This window comes from Barbus barbus, assembly GCF_936440315.1.
Source record: "Barbus barbus genome assembly, chromosome: 6".
Classification (NCBI taxonomy): Eukaryota; Metazoa; Chordata; class Actinopteri; order Cypriniformes; family Cyprinidae; genus Barbus; species Barbus barbus.
In genome coordinates, this window is record NC_136734.1 from 7,087,323 (window position 1) to 7,112,596 (window position 25,274).

At 36.1% G+C, this 25,274-nt stretch overlaps 1 protein-coding gene across 1 annotated transcript in view; it reads left to right on the forward strand.

Moving 5' to 3' along the window:
• The window catches only part of LOC306870996 (astrotactin-2-like), a gene marked incomplete at its 5' end in the record, with an annotated part of 500,403 nt that overhangs the window by 164,114 nt on the left and 311,015 nt on the right, over positions 1-25,274 (forward strand).

Consider the following 25,274-nt stretch of genomic DNA (forward strand, 5'->3'; position numbering starts at 1 on the left):
CTCTTACTTGATGAGTTGGTTAGATTTCTGTCCCAGGTGAGAACAGGCAAGGCCAAAGTGTCCGATTACAAGACATATATTCAATATGGACTTAACAAGTTCTGTCTTTGGTTTTGAATAGTGCTTTCCAAATCTATTGTTTGTTTGTTTGTTCATTCATTTAATAATAGATGGATATTGTTTTATCCATCTATCTCTCAGTAAGTATAGAATGCCACATTTGAAAGTTAGCCTGCAGTGATATTTGATGGTAAGCAAAACATTTATTTATTACTGTAAAACAAAATATTATTTGCTTCCGAGAATTGTACCCAGTTTGATTTGTCAGTAACAGAGACATATGAGTTGTTTAACAACATAGATTAAATGTGTTTTGCATTTTATTTAGTCATTAGTTGTGATTACTGTCTTGATGCTCTTTAATTCATAGCAGCGAGTCCTCAGTGTCATTATGAAAAAAAAAAAAAAAAAAGCTTATGACTGAGAATGGCTGATAAAAGCTGATGAGGGTGCTTGAATCATCAAATCTGGCCTCATATTAAGTAGATCACAGATGATAGAAAGGTCACATTGATGGGGTAATGCCTTCAACTCTACATTGGTTTCATTTAAGTATGAAATTAGATTTTCTTTTGAATTTTAAACAATTAAATGTTAAATATTCTCCATTTATCAGTGGGTGACCACAGCGACTGGTGAATTAATCAATCCTAAGAAGAAGAGATGTAGAATTATGATGATACGATATTTAAGGAGGGTCTGAAATAGTTATTTCTGTGTATATAACCTTGGCAGCTGGTAAATTGCTACAATGAAGTCATGTTAATTAGTTAACACAACATTCATAATGAATGAATGAGTGAATAAATGAATGAATAAATCAATCAGGATGAAAATAAGTATTATATTTTACATTTGTTGGTACGTTTACATTTGCTTTCAAAAGTTATGTTTCTTTTTACTTCTTTTATGATGTTGTTTGGCTAATGTTTACTTTATTGTTTTAGTGTCATAGCTGTTACCCTAAGGGTGTTTTTGTCTTTGTGCTGTCTGTACATGTTTATTAGCCAGTTCTTTGAAAGGTCATTATTGATCAACTTTAATTAGGCTATATTATTGTAATTAACCACCTGTATTGTTATAATGGTTATCCATTTATTGTAAGGTACAACACAGATTGTATTTGTTAAAATACATTATTACATCAACACAAACATTAACATACCCGATATCTGATACACAGGTGCCTTCTTATAATTCCTGAAACGTTGAAAATTTCTGGCAGCCAAAGCTGGCATTTTTTCACTGTAAATTGAGCAGGATTTGTCTTATAGTGTGTGTTGTTTTGTGCTTGTCTCTAATTGCCCACGGATGCACCTGGATTTAAGTGGAGGACAATCATTGTATTTGTATTATTGCGTTAATGCATAGTCTATAATGTAATGTTTTGGATAAGATCCGTTGTTTACTTTATTTAAGTGTGCAGCACAGTTTAATTGGCTCTTGCAGTCTGGAGCCCATGGCGGTGATATTGGCGCGTGTCTGTGGATGAAGGATGAGGATCCATCTGAGTGATTTTGATAAACAGAAGGAGGTAGAGGCTGAATAAATAATGAAGCACATTTCCCTGGCGTCAGGCCCACACTTGCTCCAGGACTTCCATATCAGATTTAGCTCTCCAGCTTTCATTATTATTCCAATTAATTCAGAGTAATATACAGGTGGGGACCTTACATACAAATGTGTCCCTAAATATGGAAAAATAAACCAGATCAACAAATCACAGGGGAGGTTTTTTTTTTTTGGAACGAATAGCACAGTAATTTGCCCTTTGTAAAGGATCCTCTAATTTTTAACATCACATACACAGTGAACAAATTGAACAAAATGTGTTTGAATGTGCTCTTGCAGAGTAATTCAAATCTTAATAATAGATCTAAAAATTGTAGGTTTCATGACTGTTTCCTAAAACACTTAAGTATACTTCTAAGTTCACTTTCACAAGATTTACAAATATGTTTTATATATATTTTTATTACGTTTTAAATAAACTTTTGTTGTGTTTTAAAAACGTGTTGACTAACTAAAGCACAAGTTTTGTATTATAATTTTAACAGTGATGTTAACTTTTGATGTAATATTGAATAACACATTATACACACATATTATTTTTTTAACTTCATCATACACATAACATGTAAGTTTCAATAGAAATTGTATTAAAATTGTATTTTAGTTTTCAATAAATGCTTAGTTAGTTAGTTAAATGTTAGTATTCAGCAGTACTTTAGCCAGTTTTTGAAGACATTAGATTTATGACATCCCATATATGTATTCATGTTCCACTATAGCACTTTTTCATTTAACCACACTGTCTGAAAACATTTAGTTCACACTTAAGTAGTGCTTAAGTTGTGCTTAAAAGTATGCTAAAGTGTACTTCTTTTTCACAAGGCATATTAAACAGATTAATGGCTAAAAGCCTATTGCACTTTTAGACAATATATAAAGGCAGATTTATCCTTATAATGCTAAATATTACATTTGGCATAAAACCCTTCGGTAAATGCTGCAACACCCACTGTACTGTACCCAGTTTTTATATTTTCTTGTAATATGGAACAACAGCTAGCAGTGGTCTGTGTTTTGTTGGCCCCTCATGAGAGAGACACTATTTCTGCTTTCATAAATACTTCCTTCAGTTAATCACTGCACATGAATCATTGTCCACTGAACAATTAATGGACATGCCACACTAGTGTAATGCAGTCAGCTCAGTCAGAGAGGGGGCTTCTCTCTGCGGACAGAGCAGAGTCATTCTGCTTTTCACAGCTTCACTTCTGCATAATTGATTATGTGGGATATGAGTCTGTCCAGGGAGTCTGATCCCGGAATAATCAAGCTTCACTGTCAGTCATTTCACGACTGGAGAGGAAGTGGTGAGGTAGCAGTGATTCTGATTGCTGCTTACAGCTGCATTCATACATTTTCAATTCATTCATATACACTTTAACGTAATTTTAGTTGCCAATAAACTGAATTGTTTTGGATTGTAAACAGTTCAGGGACCAGTTTTATGAAAAACGACCCAACGGTGAGTGAAATAACAGCAAATAATAGAGAAAATATAAGAGCTGTGTGATGGGAAAATTTTTTTATGAGTAATATTACAAAATAATATTAATAGTTTGGTATTGACATTCATTCATTCATTCACATCAGTGTGGATTGGCTGTCCACAGATTTAGCCATTCCAAAAACAAAACATAACAGGTGCAACCAAGAACCTTTTGCCAAGTCATGTAAATCTTTTCCCAAGCTGAATAAATGACGGCTGTCTTCTTGTTCTCCTGCTCGGCTCTGTGGTCTGCAGGCAGACGGCTGGCCTGTTAAATTAAGTGTTCCTGAACGCTGCGATGGGTCGTCAACCTCTCACTGCACATGAGGCAAAGACCACAATTACCATCAAATCATATTTACCGTTCATCAAAGAGAGAGAGAGAGAGAGAGAGAGAGAGAGAGAGAGAGAGAGAGAGTTAGAGAGAGAGAGCACCGCTGACAACACTGAGATAAAGATGTGCTGAGTGTGCTTTGCCTGAAAAACAACGACTAAATGAATGCATGTCCTGGAAATGTTGTGCTTGAAAGCAAACACAGTGTCCTTTGGGGAAAAAAGTGTGCTTACCAGTTAATAAAAATATGTCCTCAGAACGTTTTGCAAATGTTTCCATTAAGTTTAAAATGTTATTTTTGAATGTTCTCGAAATACGTAAAAACATTTTATTTTTTTATTTTTTTTTAATGGTAACGTAACATTCGATATTATAATTTTGCAAACAATAGGGTTAGGGTTAGAGTTTATTATACATTTTACATTTTTACATTATATTTATGTAATAGTCCATTTATTACCAGTTAACCACTTCTTGGGCATAGACTTGAAAATACAGTTTCTGTATTTTAAGAACTATATTTTAAACTGTCATAAATCTTGAATGCTTTGGAGCATAGACCTAAGTTTGGTCTATTAGAAGAAAAAAAAAAAAAATAGAAGTTTAAATTTATTATCATAAAAAAGTGAAAAAAACTAAAATCTACTTTTTTAAATTTTATATGAAAAACATATTTTCCAAAAATGTTTTACTCTAAAAAAATAAAAACTACTCTTAAATCAAAGCCATTAATCTAAACAAGTTGTGTTCCAAATTTGAAGTTGATATCTCAAAAAAAAAAAAAAAAAGTTTTCAGTAATATTTTGTTTGGGTGCAGTGCCAAATATTTCCACTACATGAAATGCATTTTTGACCATGAGTTAAGTGTGACTATTATATTATTTAGTTCTATTTTAGTTCAAGGTCCCGGTGTGGAACAAGCTGGGGGTAGATTTTAGACGGAAATGTATAAACAAGAAATGCCAACAAGTATAAACAAGAAAGACATACAGTCAGATATACAGAAACAAACTTAACCCTCTCATGTTGTTGTTTTTTTTTTTTAGTTGACCATTGAATGGTTAAAAAAACAACAACAACAGCAACAAAAATACTGAACAACATCAGAGGGTTAAGCGTGTTTCTGTATATCTGACTGTATGTCTTTCTTGTTTATTTTTGTTGGCATTTATGTTGGAAATCTACCCCCTGCCGTTAGCTTGTTCCAAACCGGGACCTTGAACTTCCTGTAAGGATCAGAACTCTGCCTGGGGTCTTTAATACAGAGTCGCCCAGCAGAAGGAACCCCCTCCCGTGTTGCTCTAAATCCTCTGAGACTGGCGACATTGGCAGGGGGCGCCGCTGGACGGATCCGATATCAGACGTCCTGCTTGGAAATACTGGCCTTGTTTCAGGGTTCAGTAGCCGTTCACAGTGACAGCATCAGATATGTGTTAACCGCTGTGAGAAGGGACCAGCAGAGAGGAGAGCTGATATGAGACCTCAGGTTTTTTTGAGAGGAAGTGATGGCCTTTGCTCTCACCCTCAATCTGGTCAGACAGATACTCATGTCCTGTGTATTTGTGTGTGTGTTTTGCTGTGTTGTTCTGCAGGTAGGGCTGTTAAGGGCTTTGTAAGCTCTGGATGTGATCAGGGTGTCAAACACAAAAACACACCTCACTTTTATTAGATAAAGACATGAGGGCTTTCGCACACACATACCGGGAAACACTGATACCCTTATGAACACTGTTTCTCAAATATGAGGTGTTAAAACTCATACATGCAAAACATGAAACATTTTTACATGATAATCAAAAATGTGTATTACTTTAAGGCTTCTTTTTTTTTTAAATATAAGTGTGCTTTGTGTCACTGGCAGTGTTTTCTTTAATTTATTTGGAGCATATATGTGAAAAATAATCTGCCTTAATCAAAGGCAAAAAAAAAAAAAAAAGGTTTTGGTAAATCATAACTGACATTAATAGTCTAATTGTGACAGAAAATGTAAAAGTTATGAGAGAAAAATCAAACTCTTCCATAAAAAGTCAAAATAAAAAGTCAGATAACATGTTATGAGTTATGACAAGTCGAAATTGTCAAAAAGTAGAAATTATGAGATGAAAAGTCAGTTACTGTATGGCAAAAAGTCAGAATTAGGAGATAAAAAGTCATAGTTGTGACAAGTCAAAATTAAGAGATACAAAGTTGAAAGGATGGCATAAAAGGACAATTCATAAGATACAATGTTATAGTTTTGGGAAAAAAAAGTTGAAATTCATAGATAAAAAAGTCAGTTATGAACAAAATGCATAATTATGAGATAAAGTCCGTTATGAAAAAAGTCAGAAGTGAAATAAAAATTCTGTTATGACAAAAAGTAAAAATTTTGAGATCATTGTTGTAAGTCATTGTTATGACAAGTCGAAGTTATGAAATAATTACTTTTGACTTTTTATGTAATTTATGTTTGTTTGTTTGTTTGTTTATTTGTTTATTTATTATTTATTGTTTTATTTATTTTGTTTTTATTTATTTATTGCATTGCATTGCTACCATATATTCAGACAAAATGTTTCTCCTTTTAGACCTAATGACTTGTTACTCAGATGTCATTTTGGAGTCCAAGTTGTGCCTCAACTTGCTTACAGCCTTGAGTCATTTGTGTGTGTGTGTGTGTGTGTGTACTTGTTCATCCTACATTGAGGGGATGAAATAATGTCTATATGAGAGTGTAACAAAGCAAACAGGTTTTCTGTAAGGGGTAGGTTTAGGGTTAAGGGATAAACAAATATATTGTTTGGTCAATAAAAAAAAGTAATAGAAGTCTAAATGTGTGTGTGTGTGTGTGTGTGTGTGTGTGTGTGTGTGTGTGTGTGTGTGTGTGAGTGAGTGGTCCTGCATTCCCTACTCAATGGGCAAAGAATTTCCCCAAAAGGATAGTAAAACCAGTAAATTTTGACCTTGTGGAGCCATTTATTCATTCGTTTGCTTGGTCCCCATAAGGAAAACTGCTTTTAAATCATATGAAATGATTTTGTTGTTGTTGTTTGTTTATGTTTTGTTTATTTTGGAAAATGTAAAAATGCAGAAAGTTTTGTGTGAGAGGTCAGGTAGGGAGATAGAAAATACAAAAACCATTACATCTACGAGATTTCCCTATAAAACATGTAAACCCAGCGCATGTGTGTGTGTGTCCTCAGTGCCATTCCGCTCTCAGACACAAATTTCCATCTTTTCACACACACACACACACACACACACACACTACACAACGGCCCTGTGGATAAGCACACATCAGATGTATTCTGTTGCACTGCCGTCACTGTAAACTATTAGTGTGCTTCTCTTGTTGTCGCTTTTATGAGTCATAACCATATGGCAGGCTGGGACTTGTGTGAATAGATATTTGCCAGATAATATATTATAAAAACGCTAATATCACTATTGGTCTATTGATGTAAGCATTTATTTATTCATTTATTTACTTACATGCACACACAGTAGTTAGTCAGGTCTGCTGCCTGACTCAAGCCTGATGGAACCTATAGTGCATTCATATAGGACAGCAAGCTAATTTTTATCTTTATTCCAGAATGCTTTCTTTTATCTGACATATGGACTCGTGAATGAAAACTGTCTTTGGTTGCGGCTGGTGTGAGGCTGATAATTGCTCTCAGCCAGAGCGTTTGGCTAATGCTGCGAACACTGAGAAGCACTCAGAAATGGATCATCTTCTCCACACGCAGATATAGATCTATTTGGTAACGTTTGTTAGTTTGATGTTTAAGCAATATGGAGCTGGGCATTAATGGCATTGTAAACATATAGTTGGGTGTAATCGATCAGCATGGCAGTACGTTTGCTGCACTGTAAAAAATGACCTTGAATTTAACGGTAAAATACTGTAAAAATGCTACATTAGAAACCTGTTAAATGGTTAACAGGAAGTTCCCCTACTATATACGGTGAAAAACTGTATTGGAGGTTGCATGTAATTTTACGGTAGTATACCGTTTTTGTAAGTGGAAAAAGGCTGTATAATTTACAGTGAATAACCATAAAACAGACTCATTCAAAACAGTTGCATTCGATCCTTCACTGGCTGTGCTGATTTAGATCTAGCGGGTCTGTTGTGTCAAAAACCCCCAAAAGTGAACTGAACCGAACCATAAGGTACAAATCAGATTTAAGTACTTCAGTAGGTTGGTATATTAACATATCAGTTAATGAAATTATGGTATTTAAATGTAAATTTAAGTTCAGCTGCCATTTTTTACTGTATTTTTGTGTTTAAGTTCTAGGTTTGACTAAAAAAGTGATTTAGGTTTATAACCAGTGTTGTGTAAGTTACAAAAAAAGTAATCCACTACAAATGACTAATTACTTCTTTAAAAATGTAATTTGATTACATCACTGATTACTGCATTTAAAAAAAAAAGTAATCAGGTTATTAATTACTTTACTTTCAAGTTTACTTTACTTTTTAAGTTATCAAACCTAAAAAATACACTACAAAGAGAAATAGTTCCTTCATTAATTTCATATTGACTGAAAAAAATACATAAGTAGGTCTATTTTTTGTATACCCTGATTCACTCCCAATATCAACAAAACTTTTCTCTTTTTTTGGTTTTGTAAAATAAAGAAAACAAATAGACTATGCTTTCTGCATTTTCAGTCTCCGTGAATATCTTCCTGAAACGAGTTAAAATGAATGAAAATGACGAGAAATACAGTATATCTAAAGAAATCTTGAAGTGTCTACCTTGAATTGATGCCGACGCGTTTTAATCCAGCGGACGAGTCATTTATTTTTTACTTTATTAGTGTAACCGTGAAATAAACTTGGACACATTCACTTGTTGAACTTTTCCCAAGCTATAATGCCAGACCAAAATATGTTGAGTGCAACATTTTAAAATATAATAGGCAACCTTTCATTGCATCTAAATGTTGTAGGACTCTCACACTTTATGTGACTAAATGTTGTAGGACTTTAGCTCGCATCCTCCGGTGATTTATTAAAGGGCACTGCATTTATAACTTAAGTAACGTAATTTTTATTGACATAAGTAACTGTAATCAAATTACATAAATTTAAAATGTAACTCATTATTTACTGCGTTACCAGGAAAAGTAATTAGATTACAGTAACACATAAGGCGTAATACCCAACTCTGTTCATAACAACTAGTGCAAAACAAAATTGGACATTTTCTGTGGTGCTTGCTTGTCATCCACTATAATTCTGATTCCTTAAAAAAATAAATAACTAGTAGCTTCTAAACATGTGACTTGAATTGTGAAGTTTGTTCTGTTCAGTTTCAAACAAGTTTTCAAAGTTAAATGGTTCAGAAATACAAGGTTTAAAGTGTGCAGATGATATGAAGTATAAAAATAAAAGCTCATTATAAGTAAAAGGTTTTTTATTACAGCTTGCAGATCTTTGCTTCACCACCAGCTTTTTGATTCACGGGGGGCAGATGTGCTAAAACGCAGCAAAATTGCTGTGCCATGCATACGCTTGACAAATCTGCCCACATTTTTTGGACGAAATGGGTCATTTTTCAATCCGTTATGGAATACACAGACGTTTGGCCTAAAGTACGACAGACATAAAGTATGAACTCTCACGCACATTTCTCTTTATAAATCTGTGAAGTCCAGCAGAGAGGAGTCTGTAGATCTTCATATGTGTTGAGTAGGTGTTAGATCTGTATGTGTAAGTGCTGGCAGTCTGGTTGCGTAATGTGTCTAAATCAAGCAGTATCTTGATCTTGATATTTATCTAATAGCTCATTTAGACAAGACAGCTGTTGTAGGCAAGGAGACTCAAAATGTTTATTACAAACCATTTAATAAAAATCTAGTATCAAGATATTTTTTTTCACATTGATTTTCATTGAATAAACATAGACTATTTAATTATTGTCATTTGTATGCATCAATTTGACAAACAAATAAATAAATAATGTACAGCCTATATTGTATATACATAGTTTAAAGGTCAAGATTTTTTTGTTTTTGAAAGATCTCGCTTTTGCTCAACACTACATTTATTTGTGCAAAATACAGTAAAGATAGGAATATTGTGAAATATTAATACAATTTAAAATAACTGTTTTCTATGTGAACATATTGTAAAATGTAATTTATTGCTGTGATCAAAGCTGAATTTTCTGCTTAATTATACTCCAGTCTTCAGTAACACCAATTTATTCCCTCGGCACTCTCATACTTCATTTTATTCATAAGAAACAAATGTAGTGATATGGTTAGGTTCAGGAATCTTGATGTCCAAATGAAACTAAATCTAAAATAATTGTATCATGGCATAAACACTCAACCATGCCTGCCTGACTGTGCAGAAGGTTTATTTATTGCTTTCTCTCAATGAAAGCGATACTTATGAAATCTTTAATGCTCTGTGTTGGTGTGTGTATATATATGTAGGCGAGTGTTTGCGTGTTTGTTTGGCTCTGTTTAAGCATGTGGATGCCTCTGTCACAGCGCTTGTGTCTCGCTTGTGTTTGCCGCAGACAGATTAGCCTTCCACCGACAATCACTTTAGAAATAAATTATTTCTGCTGCGGCTCTGCTGCATATCTGGAAGCCAGAAACCACTGACAGCCGCCTTTAAATGACACAGATGAATGGATGGGTTTTACATGGAAGATGCAACACAGATATACTCTCACAACATTATCCTGCTTGCTGTCCTGCTTTAAATATGATACACACACAGAGCATCAATCCTTCTCCAGCTCTTTATCAATTACCTGTGACGACTTCCTTCCCACATGCGCTTTCTGCTCTGAATGTATCTCCAGGCTGTTCTCGCTCAGAATTTCCGCAGGTTCACATTATTGTTAGTCTGGCACGTGACGCCTGTTGCTGGGCAGCTGTGGTACGGTTAAAGCAAAGGGTCAGCGGTCACAGACTAGTTATGTAATTTTCACCATTAGAAAGTTCTGAAGTGCTGAAAACTTTTGTTCTGCTCAAAGCTGCTGTATGTCATAATCTTTGCACATTAAGCTGTTTAGGATTGTTTGAGAAATTATTTATGCAGTTCTGTGATTCTACAGGTGCAAAAATAGCATACTTCAATTTAAAGCTAAGTTTTCTCTTCCTTAGGAAAGAAACATCGGCAAATGGGATCTTGTTAAAATCGCAGATGTTTCTTCTATACATCAGTGACGTGAACTGTTGAGCAAATGCAGATTTTTCTGCAGACATTTCTTCTGAGAAAAAGAGACGAGTACCTGGTCTTCCCTTAAGTTTCCAAAGAGATCTAACAATCTCTCAAACAGAGTAAACTAAAAATTAAAACAAACAAATAAATACATACATACATGCAATACAATACAATAAAATATAAAATAAACTTGTTTTATTTAAAGTAGTTGCCAGGGCAGCATTTCTCATTTTCATTGTTTAACTTAAAATATTAAAATATCTAATATTGAAATAAGTCATTTTCATATCTTTTTTTTTTTTATTATATACGTTATCACTATGATGTAGTCCACAAAAGAATCTGCAGAATACACCAGTCTACTGTAACGTGAAGTCAGCCACACATTTCCAGACTCACCGTTCTGAACTTTCTCACTTGCACAGTGAGTTTCACACACTTGCTAGTCAGTCCTGTCTGAGTGCTAAATAAGCTTTTGTTCTGTTTCGAGAATGACAGCGGTGTTCAATAACCATACTGGCTGTTTAAAGAGTCAATTTGGTTGATATGTGCAGTTGGCAACTATGGTTTGTTATCTCACTGACACATGTATGGCATGAGGTGTGTGTTTTGCAAGGTTATTCTTCACCATCAGTCACCAGTGTTAGGACTGTCAACCCTCTCGAGGTTATGGAAAATAGCAGTAAACTGAGCTATTGTGTAGTTGAAGAAAGACTAATCTATTGGTACAAGATTAAGCAGAGAAAAAAAAAGTGGATCCAGAGGGTTTTTGGAAGGAATAAACATTTAGCTGTTAAAATGGTCAACAGAAATCCTTCAGTTGTCTTCAACTGAGCATAAGGAAATTTCTCTCACACAAACATGCACTGCAGAAACTGTATTTGCCATATTTTACTCTCATCACTAGTTCTTCTGCTGTTATTGCAGGAATAATAGTATCTATCCTATAGCTAAAAGAAAGCACTCAAACAACTTTAAAGAATTTTGCATTTTAAACATTAGCCAATTTAAAAAGCATTAATACGGTGCCCGGGAGGCGCCGTCATCGGATTCACTTGTAGGAATGTAGGCAATTGCACGCAATGTAACCAGCATTCGAATTAAGTTTATCACAAATAGGCTAAATGTTACATAAAGTACATAAAATAAAATAGACCTACAAGAAAACATTTTTATCCATCCCACAGTCTTGCTAGCTGTCACGGATCTGTCTGTTCTCCACCAGTCATGACGCACGCACGCCCCTGGTTTCACCTAGCCACTGATTGAGCACACCTGCACATCATCTGTTCACTCATTAGCCATGCCATAAATACACACACCTCACAGCACTCCAGTGTCCGGTCTCGTTCATGCGAAGAGGACTGCCATAGCTATCACAGCTCTATGCCTACTACTTACCTCCTTGTCTACTTACCTGCAGTGTCTCCTCCCGAGTGTGTTCTCCAGCGATCCCCAGTCAGCTGCTCCTGTGTTCTGTCCCAGTCTGCCATCTTGGTGTGGTGTGTGTTCAGTTCGTGTTCCAAGTTTCCTGTCAAAAGAAGATACTCAAGTTAACACTTCTCCAGATTACCGAAGACCTCCAGGATAACCACTTATCTGTCTCACTCCTTGTTGCTCAACAACGTTATTTGTCAATAAATACCTGTCAATTAATCCATCTCTCTGTCTGAGTCCTACTTCTGTAACAGAAGATCGGACCATCACCGACAGACAAACAGATGAGGAGGCGTCTGATTTTGGTTCCCCGCAAGGGAGGTCCGGGGATCACCAGCCTGCTTCCGCCGCCCACGGCGATGATGATTCCGCCCACGGTGATGATGATGCTGCCGCCCGCGACGATGATGATTCCACCTGCAGTGATGATGATGCTGCCGCCAGCGACGATGATGATTCCGCCTGCGGTGATGATGATGCTGCCGCCCGCCGTCATATTCTATGGCCCCTTTGTCCAGCAGAACTTGAAATTCCTGTGTCAACAAATGTGCTTGTTCTGGTTCCACAGTAGTGAAGACCACACCATTGCAACGAGAAGGATAATGTGTAAACTGTATTCTTTAGCCCTTTTCTACCGTATTTGGGACCCAAGGAAAGATATTTGGCAGCAGTTTCCATCCTACCATACTCTCTGTAAGGAACACTAATTTTGACACTTTGTTTTTCTAGGGGGACGTTACATGTTTGGTGTGCTGAACTTTAACAGGAAACAACTAAACATGTAACATTTCACTGGAGTCCGCTGCCCCCAAAACACTGGAGGTGGCGGAGAGTGGACTGCGAGGTAATCCCCGCCTCCTCACGAGCCTCTTTTTGGCCGCAATGAATTTTTTTTCAGTTTTGACTTATTGGTGCTTTGTGGAACACAATCCACTGCCAACTAATGTAGAATCATAATATACGGTGTAATCATTTCATCCACACACTGAGCTCTCTGTCTGGTCTGATGACGGGCAACAACTACATTAACCTTAGGAATTAAATGTTCTTCCAAAGCAGATATGGCGTCATCATATGTCATACCAGTGTTTTGCAAAGTGTAGAAAATACATTCTCCTTCTATCCCCAGGCATTGTAAAAGAACTGCACACCAGCGATCATCAGTCCAAGAGCCTCCAGACGTATTAATAGCCTGCATGTAGTTTTTGAATATTCTTTTCCATGTGCAGAAGGATATAAGAGGTTCAGCACCTCATGGGAGGAACTGAGCAGGTGTGGGAAAACTCCAATTGTTGTGTTTAGTAGTAGGTAGTTGAGCAGTCACTCTCAGGGATCATAAGTTATGACAAGGAAAGTAGATTACAACAGAATTTCCTTTATTCTTTAACCTATAGATGAACTCATTAACCATGACTACCTGACACTTGAGCATGGTGGGGAAGAAACTTTACAAAAGCTTTTTCGTACCTCTTGCCTCCCAGAACCTACTGACGACAGTATTAATGGAGTCACCCAATATGTCAGAAGCTGACACGGGGACATCAAGAAGGAACAGACATTCCCTGTACTTGACTCGCATGATGTTCAACCACAGATGCATCTCTGTAGTGACCATAGCAGCCATAGAATGGCCAATGGCATAGGTCTGCTTAGTTACATGGAGAGACAGATCTTTGGCCCAGCAAAGTACTGAAAAGTGCTCAAATCTTTCAGCAGGTCAGCCTGGTTTGCCTGCACAAGTGTCATGGTGTGCAGGGCAATACCAGCCTGACCCGCTGCCTAGAACTCTTTCGCCACCAGCGTGGATGTTTACTCTACAGTGCTTGGTGGGGAGCATTGGCTTCTTCAGGGATGATGTGCTTCCAGAAGAGACATAGCCCATGAGTGAGGGCAAAAAGACATGGAATGAATATGGCTTACTTGATTGACAAGTTAACTTGTCATTAAGATTGCTGAAAAGGGGAGAAACTGTCGCTAAGGTCTTTCCCCATAGGCCACCTGACAGAAATCTGTCATCCAGTTTGAGAGCTTGGGAGTCTGGCCACTGCCCAACTCACCACATTGAGTAAGTCCTCAAACGCTTTATCCTTGTGAGAGAAGTGCCTCGAGGTGGCACTCTCGATCTCCATCAAGCAAGAGATGGGGTGTCTTCTGGCCGATCCAAAGAAGTACCTCCACGCAAATTGGTAGTGGCCGCGAGAACCTCCCGATCTGGTAAAAGCACAAGAGAAAGGCAAGGACCTGCCTCTCGCGCCTCTGCCAGATTGATGCACAAATCTCATGATCTTAATGAGGGAGTGGTGGCTCGTTCCTCTATGAAGAAATCAAGCTGCATATGGAGTAGTTTGATGGGTGGGACATCACAGTGCTTACACTCTCCCTTGAATGCGAGGGCAGCATGCTCACACCACAATCACTCAAAGCAAAAGGTAAGTGGGTCATCCTCTGAGATGGGCTTTGAAAAAGTAGGCATGCATCTCTTCACAGAATCCCTCAACATAGCCATGATGTAATATTCTTTTACTTATTTTTTTTCATGAAAACAAATGAAAAACTGCAATGCAGTATGGAGTGCAGAGCATACACTCACACAATATGGTCCCTGAAAACAGTGAAACCAGAAGGTGTGTCCATTTCACATCTATTTATGACCTCTCAGGTGCACACATTTCACTGACTGATGTTATTTAAGTCAAATTCGTGGCGTGCTTGCCATACATGCTTCACAACTGGTCGAACAAAGAATGTTATCATTGTTAATGAAACACAGCATCAAGTGTAGCTTTTGATAGGGAACTGTGCAGATGGAATGGGCACAAGGACATTGTCTTGTGACTGCATTCACAGGCTATTTGAAAGAATTCCAACATCGTTAAAGTGAAACTGTTTCCAAATGCCTTTCTGATTATTGCATCATGATGTGGATGTGGATGAGGATGCAGCTGTGTTGAGTGTGCTGGTGTATGACAGAGAACATCAAACTACAGCTGTATCTGCTCATCTGTGATCTTTCATTTGGGATTAGCTGCTTTCATGATTTTTAACTGTGATTATTGTTTCACGCCTGTGGTACAAGTGTGTGACATTGTGAATGGAGAGGATGTGTGCAGTGAAATACATTAAACAACAGTATAAATGCAACTGGCATTTTGCATGACACTATAAATCCCCTTGCATTAATATAATAATATAGCATCCGAGTTGCTGAATTCTGAATAGGTATTCATATGTAAATGTGGGCAGTGAAACTGTGTTTGAATGTATGGTTGCAACGTCAGCTAAGTTTTAGTAAATAACATGTCTACAGCAAACAATCTGTAGGATATGAACAATGTATATGATTAATTTGCAGTAAAAAAATGCAGTATGAAATTAACACACACATAGGCAATGTCCTCATAAACCACCATCACAATGTAATACCTCTGTCATACCTAGTGTTGCTTTCGTCAACGAAAAATATGACTAAATATCGTCGTCAACAAATCTTTATCACATGAAGGAAACGAGACGCAACGTAAATGCTGGTCATGTGACGATGACTATAATTAAATACATAATGCAATATTGTTGACGAATAAAAACGAGACTAAATGTGGTTTACAAAATAAAAACTATGCTAAAATGTCTCTTCATTTTCGTTGACCAAAACGAGACTATTTGTCTCCGTATAGTGGACTTCAGTGGCGGCCAACAGGTTGAAGGTCCAAACTGCAGTTTCAAAGGGCTCTACATGATCCCAGCCAAGGAATATCTAGTGTAACAATTGGTCATTTTCTTAAAAAAAAACAAAAACAAATATATATATATATATATATATATATATATGTATATATGCGTGTATGTATGTATGCACTTTTTAACCACGAATACTTGTCTTGCACTAGCTCTGCAATGTGTTTGTGTGACAATACGTAATCACGTTGGTAAGGTTGCAGGTGGTTAGTTCTTTGACTGTGTACAAAAAGGTGGGGTAGGGTGAAAATCTCCATCTCATTTTCTCCTCCAACTTCAAAATTGTCCATCATCGTTGTTTTGCCATTTTTTGTAAAGGGAGTTTGACTTTTTTGCGCATTCGATTTATAAGCAATGGGTAGGAGCTCCTGCCTACATCACGTGTGACCTTTCAAAACGTAACTATGTAATGTGTGAGGTCGAGCTCAAGTCAACTCAACTCAGTCATTCAATAGAGCAAAGTTTTCCTTCTAACTATTCTTTCTGTTGACTTTAGGAATTACATTGCTGCTGACTTTATTTTGAGTTGTTTTTTTACCATCTGTCTCATTAAATAATTCTCATGAATGAGTTTGATAAAACACAGTTGTTAAGTGTAGATACTGTCACCATTCTTATGTACAACAGTTCATTTGGATGCAAATATTTTGGTGCTTCCAACAGAACATATAAAATATTTACCTTCCTTTAGCCTGTTGCCTGTACATTCCATTATTAATATGCTTTAATGTTTCCCAGGCAGCCACAATCTCTCTATAAATTACATTCATTTTTTTATTTTTTTTCCTCTAACTGTGAATTTGACTAATGAGCTATATATTAAATACATTGGCAGGCACGCAGATACCTGGAAAACACACACACACACACACACACACATAGCTACATTCATTGTAGAATAGCCAATGCATGACTGCACATGAGTTTGAATCTATAAGAATGTGCTATGTTGCTTGGCAACTGTAGTAGGTTTATTACTTGGAATTGTTTAAAGAGTTTTTTTTTTTTTTCTTTTCTTTTCATATTAAGTTTTAATAGGTTTTACATATTGGTGTCTTGATCATATTTTCTTTGCTACCAAAATGTTAGCACAAAAAAAACAGTATTTATACATTGTCCATGGGAAAGAGCTAACCATGGTTAAAATATGTGAGTTTTCATGTCATACCTTGTAATTTCATATAAAGTTACATGTGTGTAAGTGGGTCTAATGTTCCCACAGACAGGTATTTGTTGGTCAGTTTTAGCAAGATTACTGTATTATGAACAGACAGACACATGTAGCAGGTTTTTCATTTATTTAGCGCTTGGAGTCTCCTCACTTTTTATAATGAGAATATTGAGAAGGTCTCACACTGTGGTGTTAGCAGATGGACTGTGTCTCAGTTACTGATGGATGCTGCTGGGGACGTCCAGTCAAAGACAAGGTGAAGGCGAAAATTACAATCCCCTCAGAACATCCCTGATCTCTGACTGAACTCAACTCCCCAGCGACTGCAGGCGAATGTGAAAATGTCAAGCAGGTGAAAGAAGAAACATTTAGCTGTTAAAATTTCCCACAGAAATCCCTGCAGCTGTCTTCAAAGCACCCGCTTCAACTCACTCTCACACAAACATTCACTGCTGAAATTGTCTTTACCACAGTTTATTCTTATCACTACTGCTTATGCTGTTCAGGAAGAACAATCTATCCTCCAGCTAAAGACAATGTTCTCAGAGTTTTCGCTAATGTTCTGGAAAGATTCTCTCAACATGAACAGAATGTTTTTTGATGTAATGTTTATCTAGATTTTAATAATTTCCAAACAAGCATTTTGTCCATAGTTACTATTTGTTTCAGAACATTCAGAGATCATCCACAATTAATGTTCACATAGTGTTTTCAAAATTCTAAAATAGAATATTCCCTTGACTTTTTTTTTTCTAGCATGGTTCTTTGCGTTGTGAAGTTGTACAGAATGTTCTTCTAGTGGAATTAATAGAATTTTGTTCAGAGTTATCTGGCTTGACCCTCTTGTGTGTGTTTTTTTTTTTTTTTACTTCTCTGGAACAGTGTGAAACTTGGTAAGGGTTTTGGAACTTGCTATGTGGACACACACACACACACACACACACACGCAAAATTGAGGTTAAATGCTTCTGGGGAAAAAGAGCCCGTCGTGGTCAGAAATAGCTGAATTCTAAATGAATGGGAAATGATGGAAATGTTTGGTACTGCACTGAAATAACATTTTACAGAAAGCTGTAAAAACTTTTTTGAGATATCAACCTTAAACTTGAAACTCAACTTCACTAGCTTTGATTTTCTCAAAGTTTTAGAGTAAAACATGCTTTGGAAAATATATATTTCATATAATTTTTTTTTTCTTTTAACATTACAATAAACAATGACATTACAATAAACTTTTTTAGAAATTAGCTTTTTTTCATTTCAGCAATAATCTGTTTTTATTAATCTGCTTTAAATAATTTTCTTTTAAAATATACTAAATGTAAGTCTGTGCTCCAAAGCATTCAAGATATACTACAGTTTAAGTTGGAAATTTCTATAAATTTGGAAAGGTCTATACACAAAAAGTGGTAGTAAATTAATTCTTACTAATATTTTTTTTTATTATTATTTTTTCCTCATGCATCCAACGACTGATTAGATGTCGCAGCTGTGTAAATGTGGCCAGTCAATGTTGCATAGGTGTTTTTGCAGATGAGTTTCAATAATCGTTCACAGGACATCAGCTAGCCGCTCATGCTGGACCGACCATCACTGACATCACTTCAGCAGACCCCTTCACTCAGTGCAGGATTCAGGGGAAATCACTCTCATTTATGGAACATTCCATTAACTGAATTATCTGCGGCTCTGATGAATTGCTCAGCCATAATAATTACATTTGCATAATGTCTTTTCTGGTTCATTTCCGCCCTTACATGCGTTAGTAATTACTGAAGTTCCGGCGTGCCATGAACCTGCTGATATTTTTCCCCACAAAAACTGTACCTTCTTTACGAGTTTGTGGTTTGTGTGATTTGGGGCTTGTATGTTTTATTAAATTACATATTGCCAACTAAAGACGTTGTGGCAAGAAGTGGCAAGTTGAATGCTCTTCCTCACTGCTTTCAAATATTTGCCTTGTGTGTCAGATCCAGATGCATTTATTTCTTTGCATGCATTTGTAAAATAAGTTATATATATATATAATAAGTTATTGCAAAAAAAGACCAGAAAAGAGTATAAAAGTTGCTGTATTTCAAGTCTTCTGAAAACATACAGCATTTTTATGTGTGTAATTAAGGTTTTAATCACTGAAAATGATCCTGCTTCGTTAATGTAGTAAAATCTCATTCAAAAGAAAATGGCATACAGAGTACAACTGGCTGATGGTGGAAATATGCTACAGTCCGTCAGCGGTTGTGGGCGGGGTCTCAAAACTGCTTGATAATTGAGACTGTTTGTTTTTTGGGGGGATTAAGAATTTTTTTTTTTTTTTTAAACCAGTACATAAGACAAAACGTACAGTACTTAGACAATACCAAAAAAACTAAACATTTTGAACAATACCACAAAAACAAAACATGTAGATGTACATGTAGTTATGCAAGGTGTGTGTATGTGTTTTTATTCTCTTTATAAATAATGTATTTTATTATTTTATTTCTCTATTATGCATTTCCTAATTTATATGTAGAACAGCCTCTTTGTGGAAGGTTGGAGCAGAATGTTTATAGAGGAAAAAGGAGGAATTAAAAAAAGTCTCCTCATTTTACTCAGTTTTTAAAGATTCTTATTATTGCCTTCATAGAGCAAACCGTTCGCTGATTGTTTACAGTTTAACTCCCATAATTCACACAAAGCATTATGGGGTGTAGGAAAAAGTTTGATATTCCTGAGTTAAAATGACTTAGGAAATAGTACAATTCTGAGTTTAGCCTGCAGCTAAGCATGCACAACTTGCATGAATGTACTGGGATACTCAGAAAACAGATCATGCACAAAGGTTATGGCAAGCATACCATAGCTTTTACTTTGGGGCGTGGCATACTAACGATTGGCAGAGAGTGCACACTTAAATAAATTATGTCCAGAAACAATGGGGGGAATAAATAAATAAAATCTTCAGTGACATATATCCAACATGCATGTACAGTCTCAGGAACTGGCTATTCTCAAACTCCATTAGGCTCTTCCCATGAGCACCGACCTGGCCGGATCGATCGGTGTGGCCTGTCAGTTTTCATCTGTGTGATTTTTCCAGATGCAAAAAGGTCTCTGGCTTCATTACCCTTTGAGAGTCACTGAGAAGGAAAGAGGCTTACAACCAGCCTTCAGCAAACTGCTAATGGCCTCTGCTTCTGAACTGAGCCTCATTGGACTTTATTCCATCGTGTAATTGTAGAGAGCAACACTGTTCGTCTGCTTTTTCAGTGGCCTTGGTCCTAGAAGTATGATTTTTTCCTAAAATAAATTTTCAGTAGGTTCCAAACCAACCAACTATACCAACAAACTTCGTTTTGAGGCAAAATTATGGTTATTTCTCTGGTCGATCAATCTATTTTTTTCTTTCTTTCTGATGAGTTCAAAATGAATCTGAAATCACACTGACATTAATCATCCACAGAAGCATATTTCCTAAAGTGTGATTGTAATTTTGTCTTCTTGCCTCATTCATTTAATTTGACGACAGCACTGATTACCCCTGATGGATCCTTTTCACAAGAAGAGTTTGGTTAATGGCCTTTGTGTAATTATCTCCTTCTCGTCAAGCTGCCTCTCTTTCCGTATGTCATGGTTTTTGTGTGAAAAGATGCCAGTGTTTGGCACTTCAAAACACATGTACTGTAGTTAAAATAGCAGAGGGGTTGATGGATAACCATATGACATGAGAACGTGACGCTCTGGGTTTGTACTGGAAGATGAGAAAATGAACACCAGTTTGATGAATATAATGATACTTAATTCATGCATATGGGAAACTAAAGACATACAGATTTTATGAATCCATTCAGATTAAAGGTGGAGTAAGTGATTTCTGGAAGCCAATGTTGATATTTGAAATCACCAAAACAAACACACCCCTACTCCAAAAGGGTCTTGCCCCTATTTTGATAGCTCCGCCCCACACATACGTAATCTACACAACCCAGGCAACGATTAGTTCTGTAAAAAAAAAAAAAAAACGATGTGTTTAAAGAGAATAAAAAAGAATATCAAAAAGATCGGTCCTGTCTGTTGTTTATTAATTCAAGCGGTGACATTCTACAATGTTGTCTGTTGACGCTGTATGTAATCATGTCACTGGAATTCGAGTGATCACTGTCCCGACGGGCAGTTAGTCAGGGAACTTACCAGTGACTGAATTTGTGTACATGATCTGCGGATTGATCTGAGATGCACCCCGTGTCTACACTGGATACTGTGCGGCGCGACAAATCTCCGACAGAGAACTGATGACACGTTCTATTTATGACGTACTGACACAAATTTCAAATGATTTTCAACGGTCACTTTATCGCGTCCAGTGTAGGCAGACTTTAGCTGTCGCGGCGCGGCGCGTCTGGTGTAGACACAGTGTTACTCACCTATCGAGAAGAACCAAAGAAACCTCGGCGTCCGATCGCAGGCCTTCTGGTCCTTGAGTTCTCTCCAGCACTGGAACACTGAGCCGATATTTACTCGTGTCCTGCTTCTTGCCTTACCGTTCAGCAGACATTTTCCGCTTTTGTTTTTTATCTGCCATCTCTAACTTTCTGTCGCTTGGCTCGGCTGTTCACTGAACGCTCTCTCTTTCATATCTTGAGTAGACACGCCCCTTACTGCTGATTGGCTACAATTTTGTTTTGGTACTCGGCCCCGACTCAGTTTTCTAAAGTGTTTTTGAAAAAAAACATACCCCACCTTTAATGCTATATTGAATTCATAGAATTAATAAATCAATATTATCAATGAGATTAATTAAGTGTGGTTATTACCATCACATTTATTTAATGCATTTTCTTAATTTGACAGTATAACAGCTGATTTCTGTACTGTATTCAACTCACAGCATTCCATCACTTTACCCATAAAATGTTAATGCTGATTTACATTTAGTCATTTAGCAGATGCTTTTATCCAAAGTGACTTACAAATGAGATAAATATAATGAAATTAAATTTAATTAAATTATTTACATAAATATAGGTAGAAATTAGGAAATGTAGATCAAATATGTATAGGATATATTGTACAATAATATAAGAATACAAATGGAGCCAGAATACAAAAAAAGTTTTTTGGGAATTTTTTTTTGTCAATTCTCACCTCCTATTAATTTCATTCCAAATCCAGAGACTTTTGATAATCTTCAGAACACAAATGAAAATATTTGTAATAATCTATCATATTTTTTTTTTCCATGATTGAAGAAAATGATTAGAGAATCATGTAAATATATTAATTTGCATTTCAAAAATTAACAAAAGTTTCATGGGTTCTGAACAACATTATAAAGCCTCACGAGCTTTAAAAAGTTTAATTGATTTTATAAAAGACTTGTAAAGAGACATTATCACTTTATAGGATTAGAATATATATATATATATATATATATATATATGTATATGTGTGTATATATATATATATATATATATATATAAATATATATATATATATATATATATATATATATATATATATATATGTATATATATTCACATAGAAAAACTGATCAACACACGTACATGGTGCAAAATGGAGGTTAGGAAAGATATAATTATTATTATAAAAGCCAAGTAACATACACAATTTTGAAGAAGACTGAAGTGTCATTTATTTATTTTTTTTTTTAGATTTTTTTAAACATTTGTTGTTGTATTTTATCATTTTGTACAGTGTAGAGTGACAAATAAACATTCTTAATGACTTTTAAAAGGAGAAAACCCTTAATGTGAAAAACTGTCCACTCAAACATGCTTGTATCACATATATCAAACCAATCAAATGTTGGTCTTTTGTTGCAGATTCGTCTGTCATTTAATATAGGACAATTATACAGATGACTGCATGGACAGGGTATGTGATGTCCTCATCTTCAAAAACAATGAATGGCAATATGGCATTATTCAGGGTAAAAGACAATACGACCCTGATGACATTCAGTACAGGTTTCAGGTTTAGTATCTCGATTCTCTACTTGAATCTCATTAATGAAGCGAAACCAGTTGAAATCCAGTGGCTAGAGCAAAACTACCTTCATGTCAGGAAGCTAAATATAGTAGTGACAGATCATGTGGTGCGACTCACAAGCTTTGTCTCCTCTCAAATTAGGTTCAAATGAAATCTGTGCCACCATAAATATATACAAATGATGACATAACGTCGCTCTTAATGTGTTTGATGGCTGCTGCTGGAGAGATTTGCCAGCAGTTTACTCATAGGGTGCTAGTCTAACAGCTATATTTGTAATGGGAAAAGGTCAGTATGTTTTCATAGGATCACTCATTCTTAAAAACCTAAAACACCTCTTTCCAATCTGACCATCTTGCCATTGCAGTCCTTACACCGCGTGTATGGAATTGATGCTTGTTCTTCAGGGAGTGATTCAGGACAAAATCTGCATTAAGAGCCAATTTAGCTGCAGAGTCCCACGTGTCCCGCACCTCTGTATGTTATCAGTGTGAGAGCCGCAGAGTCGCGGCTGGCATGCACTCTGCAAAGATACATTCATATTTCATCCGGCCTGTGGCAAGAGAGGCTATAGATAGCAGACCTCCTCGCTCAAGCAGAGCAGCAGAACAGAAAGAGAGCAGACGCTACCAAAAACACAGCGGCTGGCTCATGTCTACTGTACCGTACTGTATGTCAGCATCATTAAATGATTAAATGTTAAATATGATCATTGCATCTAAAGATGGATGCTTGTTTGTTTTCTTCATCACAATATCACCATGCAGGGTGAATTTTAAATAATTTCATGACTTTGGTTTGAGTGAATGTTGCCATTTTATGTTCTTTTGATCTGTCTATTCATCAAAGAATCCTGAAAAAATTAAATGTATCACAGTTTCCACAAAAACTATGAAGCATAACAACTGTATTCAGCACTGATAATAATCAGAAATGTTTCTTGAGCAGGAAATCAGCATATTAGAATCATTTCTGAAGGGTCATGTGACACTGAAGACTGGAGTAATGATGCTGAAAATTCAGATTTGATCACAGGAATAATTTACATTTTAACATACATTCACATAGAAAACAGTTCCTTTAAATTGTAATTCTATTTTACAATTTTACAGTGTTTGCTGATTTTTGATCAAATAAATGCAGCCTTGGTGAACAGAAGATGATAAAAATCACTGTGTGTGCGTGTGTGTGTGTGTGTGTGTGTGCGTGTGTGTGTGTGTGTTACATTTTTTTAACGTATTTAATTTAGTTGCCCAGGCATCATTTCAATTTTTAATTTTTCTCCATAATATTTATAGTTAATATTTATCTACTATTTTCAGTTAACAATATATATTGTATTACAATAGATCATATTTAACTTTTAAAATATATTACTTATATAGTTTATTTTGGCCTATAGCACATGTAATAAAGATCATCATCTGTTTGAGTCTTCCTCTCTGATTGTTATGTTGCTATAGTTACTGACACTAAGGAGGCCGAAAGTGTTTCCTGATTAGAGTTTATCTGTGCTCTCATTGACAGCCGCTTTGCAGAGCGTTTATGGATTGACTTGGCACAGTGTTGATGGATGTTGATTGTGACAAAGCAGGAGGCAGCAGGCCAGTATCTGCTGCAGCCCTGGAGGAAACACTGCCCGGGGTTTTGTTGGCATGCTACTGGAGACAATCAGTCACAAATTTGATAAAATATCCTTCAAGCTTTTAAAGTATATTTACCCTATGGCGACTGAATTGAAAATGGTGGAGATCGGCTTCGGCTCTGGATTTCTGTGTGTAAATAAATAAATAAATAAATAGATAAATATGCTGAGTAATGAGAATATCAAATTAGTGACACATTACTGTATAATACTTAAATGAATGAACGAATTAATGAATGCATGAATGAATGAATACAATCCCTACAAGAAAGAAAGAAAGAAAGTTCCTAAAACTTTCTTCTTCTTCTTTTCTTTTGATTTTGGGGTGAAATGTGAAATGTTTTTGTGAAATTCCCCCATGGAAATATTTCCATTTTGATATGCACAACATCAGCTATGGTCATTTTTCATGAAGTGTCTCTTTAACAGTATCATTACAGTCTGGGTCGGACCAAGTGAAGTCAATCCATAAATTACCATTATTTTACTGTACATCATTAGCATAAGTATTGTTCTCTGTGTCCTTACTATCCATGTTGAAGGACCTTCACTGTCAAGCTCAAGAAAGGAAAGTGGGACAGAGTGCTGCTATAAAATGGAGCGTTCAGCCATTCATGACCGCAACCTATTACACAAAAATGCATTTAACAAACATCACCTTTTTTT